The following is a 5,632-nucleotide window of genomic DNA, read 5'->3' on the forward strand; positions in this document are numbered from 1 at the left end:
TTATCTATTTCCTCTGTCATTTCTATTTTTAGCCATTGGGTCAGTTGGAATGGGTTCTTCTTATTCTTATCCCCCTGTAGGTTCTTCAAATATCTTTGGTTGTTCACCTAAGGGTTTCTCCAATTCACAACCACTGAAGAAGAGGGAAGGTTGGCAATTTGAAGTGGTGCGGGTATTTCGCAGAAACTTCCCTAAGTTATCCCTAGTCCTACGAGGCATGAAAGAAGAGGTTTTTTTTTTTTAATTTTTTTAATTTTTTTTTTCTATAGCTTTGAGAATAATTGTAGAATTGAAATTTCAAAGTGAATGGAAACTAATTGACTGAATCAAAACTAGTTGCTTGAATGAAATCTCACTTGAAAAATGGAAAAGAAAGAAAATATTTCAGAATGGAAAAGAAAGCAAACTAAATTGATTTTGTAGAAATGAAACTAATAGCAGAATGTCAGAGATAAGAAATGGAAGAAAGAAAGTAGTAATCACATATTACTCAGACACCTCCCTGGAAATGGCGCCAAAAAAGTGATGAGCACTAGTATTGTAGCAAGAATGCTACAACTCCTGGGGCTACCAACTTTACTTTATCAACCTGGAGTTCGTACAAACTTGGAGGTGAGAGTGCTGTATACACAAGGAAATGTGATGGTTCTGCTCTTTGTCACTGCTAAGCTGGCGATAAACCACTAAGGTTTTTCAAACCATACTTCTATGGATTTAGAAAAAGCTTGAATACCAATGAGGAAAAGAGAAATTTACACTAAGGGAAAGCTTGTCTACTGTAGTGAAGAAAAATACTGAAATCAGATGCTAAAACACACCATTTTTCTAACTAAATCCTAAGAGGCTTTGCTTCAAAAGGATGCTAAGTTAACATGTATGCAATCCTACTGTCCTAAGCATGCAAATTGAAACATCAAACATTCTATTGCTGTGCATGTAAATGACCAAAATAACTCTGTTTGTCTTTGTCTTTTTTGGTGTGAAAGTGTGAATGCTAACTTCTTTTGGTGATGTCAGGGGGCTTAAGGATGATGGTGAATGGTTAGAGGACTTTGGAGACAAGTATGGGTCCTCTTCTAGCTTTCTAGGGCCTTTTTCCACTATTCAGCCTCAAAACAGGCCACTACAGGTCAACCTACAAGATGTCCTAATGCATTCTACAAGATGTCTTGAATTCCTACAGGATCCCCTGAATTCCTACAGGATACAACCGAGAGAAAAAGGAGGGATTTTGAAGGTTATGGAAGGCTTAGGGAAGGTGGTTGGTGGATGGAATGATGCCAAGGAGTGCCTAGGACTACTTCAAAACTCAAAACTAGAGTTGGAAGATGGCTGGATTTGCTCAACAAGCTTGGAGAAGTACTCTTGTGAAATGATGAAATTGGTGAGGGTTTTGGTGAAAGGAAGGAATGATCATGGATGGATGAAGTTGGGATGAGGTTGCTGATCATGAAATATCTATGTACTGCTGAAACTCCTGCACTGCATCAAACATTGACATTTATCCATAAATCATGTAAACAAGAAGGATTTCAATTAACTAAGGAAAACATAATTTCATGAGCTAGCTGCCTACTTCATGCATGAGGGAAAACTTGCAGAATAAGATGAAACCTTGATGAGATCTGAAGTAAAACTGAAGATAGAAGAACTGATAACTAAATCCTATTTTTTCAAACTGATCAAATGCTAGCCTAAGTACAGAAAACATTAAATTCCATGAGAAACTAGAATTATGTCTTTTTGGGGTTGCATAGGGGTTTTTTTTCTCAAACCATGATCCGGAAGGAAGGAGTGAGGCCAAATCCACCTGCTGACAAATTTTTGATGTTCCTTTATCTCTTCTAAGCTACCGCTGAAGTAAAGAAAAAATGGAAGCAAACTAATCAAATCCACAACTACTTGCAATGAAATAAGGCTAAAGACAATTCAACTATGAAATAAACTAAGCATACAAATACAAGAGGAGCCTTTGCTGCTAGGGTTGGACCCTAACCCAATATATTTATCCCTATGACTCAACTCAGTGCTGGATCAAGGAAATTCTCATTCTCATTATCAAAACATAAAATTACATAACAATGTCTTCCACAAGTCTTGAACTAAAAAAAGACTAGTGTTTTTATAACAAAAATTCAAATCCTAATGAGGCTCTAGGCCTTCTTATTTATATAATTGAAGTCTCCAATGAATTCCTTAAATCTAGTGAGGCTCAGCTCCCAAACTTGAGATAAACTAGCTCTTTGACTGTCACTTGCTCGACTGCCTTTTGATCTCCATGACTTGGCTGCTTGTACTCCGAGCCAGTGTGATTGATGGAGGAATATTCGAATGAGTGAGGAGTGAATGAGGACGATATACCTACTACAATCTCTCCTCCTTGTCTCATTTGAGTTTCAACCCTTAATGTAGAAACTCCCACTGTAGATCAACAAATTATGCAATAGACTAAAGCAAAATACAAGATCTACTTCTACAACACTTTGCAGAAGCTTAATCGAATTGAGCAAGATCAATGAGAAAACATATAACTAAGAATGAGAAATCAATCACACAACACAGAAGAAATAACCTAGGGAAAGCCTTAGCCTAAAACTCCAATCTCTGTATTATCATACAAGTGGAAATATGTCCGGATTACACAAAACCTTAGCTTAGAAGCTATCCAGCTCTCAGTACAATCCCTTTGCTGCTCATAGACAGTCAAAGGCTTCTCTCAAACCTTCTCCTCTGCCCTCTAAGCTTCCTATTTCCTTGCGCAATTTTCCTTGGGGTCTAGTGCTACCACCTATATGAATTGGCCTCTTCACACACTCACTAACCTCTGATCTAATTGCGCAATCCTGAAGGAGATAATTCCTTCTGCTTGGATGAGTTTCCTATATAGGAAAATCCTCCAACTGATAGTACACTGTCCCTTCCTCTGATCTCAACTGGGTCTCTAACTGAAATGACATGCATGAGTTATTTATGAGAGAATATTCAGTTATCTGAAGTGCAACAGTTACATGCATGCATGTATTAACTAACTGAACTCACAATTAATTAAACAAACTGTTTGAACTAATCTAACTGGACTTGACTCAGTTAACTGAGCCAACTAATTACAACTAAATATTACAACTCATTCTTATCTCTTTAACTGATGGATAAATTCCTCAATCAATGGAGAAACTGTTGCATGTCCCCACATAGACTTCATGTTTGATTTTATACAACTAATTAACTCAAGATGAATTAATTAATTATTTTACAAATAGCTACTAAGATCAAATTCGAATTTTACTTCTCTATTTTAGTTTAGGGACTAATTAAAATAGGAATCCATCCCGAAATTCTATTTATAGCAATGCTATTTTTAGCACTTCCATTTTTCATTCCTTGTTGCTATGTCCAACACTAGTACCCAAATTGCTATTTATAGTAGTGCTATTTTTAGCACTTCTATTTTTAGCATTTATTTTTGCTATTTTCAACACTCCATCTCAACAAGAAAGGAATTCAACTCAAACCCGATCCTGAACCTTTGGAATGTTCTGCATGCAACACTTCTCCTAAGTGTTATTGCTCCAACAACTCTAGAAACAAAAAAACTCCCAACTGACCTCCCGGTCGGGCTAGAACATCCTTTGATGCTGAAGCTTCCTCTGCCACTGCCAAGTGCTCCCTCTCTGACCTCCGAGATGCTACAACACTCCATGCATCTCACACCATTGAACACCTCTCTGTGCCATCTTGCACTAGTGCAACACTCCTATGCCTCTTGCATTGTTGCAGCCTGCTAGCTCTGCATTGTCTTGGGATTCCTGCACTGTAGCTCTCTATGTCGCTCCATCTGCATCTGCCTCTACCCACTCAGCTAGTCCTGCTAATCCTCGTCAGGGCTCCCGTAGCAAGGTCTAATCAAAGAGGTTGGGTACCTTAATGATCCTACCCCTATTCCAGCCTTCTTAGGGACTGTCACTCCACTTCGCCCCACCTCCGACCTGGAGGTATGGATGCATGTGATCCCTCTTCTCACTTGGCTCGAAATTTCCCCGTACTAGAGGTCTCTGCATGAGTGGATGCCTCCATTTGGCCTCCTCTCAACTTCTCTAGTTGTCGCTACTCCACAACCTCCTGAAGCTACTTCACCAATTTTGGCTCCTCGACAATTGTTTGAGACTTCTTTTGGCGCTGCATGTTGAGAGGTAATGTACTCTCCCTCTCAACCACCAAGTCTGCATCAGTTGCCTTGCTCCTCAAGGCTTTGCATGCATCTTGAACCTCAAGAGCATACAGGTTCTTGACTCATGAACTAATCTGCTTCACCTATCTCGTGGTGATGTGTTGAAGGAAAACGTTTCCCTTATTGAAGTCTACATCATAGCCTTTGTTTTCCAGCATTGTGATCGACACCAAATTTTTCTTCAGTCCTGGTACATACTTGACGTCAGTCAAGGTAATGCGAGCTCCATGTTCCCTCTAAAAAACAACCATGCCTACACCTGAGACACTATATTTTCCATCACTACCCATCGCTATGAGTATCTGAAGATCTTTCTCCTCCTAGGTACTGAACAAACTCTTGTCACCAGTCATGTGGAAAGAAGCTCCACTATCAATAAACTAACCACATCCCACCATGGATGAAACCATGCATATGAAGAGGGTTAAATCCAACTCGAAATGTGAGGCCAATGCCTCACCTTCAGATCCTTCCTTGGATCCTATCTTGGATTTCTTCAGTGGACAATTTGTAGCAAAATGGCCCACCTCATGAAAACGAAAGCATCGCACTTTCGATTTGTCAAACTTCTTCCCACCATGGGAAGAACTCGATTTGGGATGAGAATCCTTCTCCTTCCCCTTCTTCGCCTTACTCGCTAAGGCACAATTTTCTTCATCCACCTTGAAAGAAGAACCATCTCTGGTGCTTCTTTTTATCTCCTCCTGCATTAGATCTGACCAAAGTCGTTCCCAATCTGGTAGTTTCTCTCTTCCATTTACCGAGCCTTGGTAGCTATGCCAGCTCCTAGGAAGACCGAGGAGTGCAAGACTCACCATGTCATCATCAGCGGTCATGATCCCTACACTTCCAAGCTCATCCCTGCAGGTGGTGAGCTTGTTCATATATGTAGAGATCATGTCGCCCTTTTCACACTTGATCTTCTGAAGCTTGTCTTTCAGCGCCAGCTTCCTCTGATCGCTGCTATTCTGATATAGATCTTTCAATGTTTTCCACATCAAAAATGGTGTCTCCTTCCCATGGAGACTCGAGACTATGTAGTCTTGAACTCCCTCTAGAACGATTCACCTTGCTCTAGCCACACATTTCTTCCGTTCTGCTAATTGAGTAGCATCAGTTGGCTTGGGAACTTCTTGATCAATGAAGTCACTTAGATTGTTATCCTCTAATACTGCTTCCATGCAATCCTTCCAGGCTATATAACTCGAGTTGCCATTGAGGGCATACTTGAGTCTTAAACCGCTAAATGCCATTGGTGAAATTGAGATGTGATAAGAACTCGATTTCTATATTTAGGAACCACAAACTTCAAACTTCTCCCTTCTTGTATAATGTTATTCTCCTTTGATCACCTTTGCTCTGATACCATGTTGAAATTCCCACTGTAGATCAATAAATTATGCA

Source organism: Pinus tabuliformis, chromosome 5_2 (genome assembly GCF_031772625.1).
Source record: "Pinus tabuliformis cultivar Carrire ecotype Pingquan chromosome 5_2, CPIR1, whole genome shotgun sequence".
NCBI classification, from domain to species: domain Eukaryota; kingdom Viridiplantae; phylum Streptophyta; class Pinopsida; order Pinales; family Pinaceae; genus Pinus; species Pinus tabuliformis.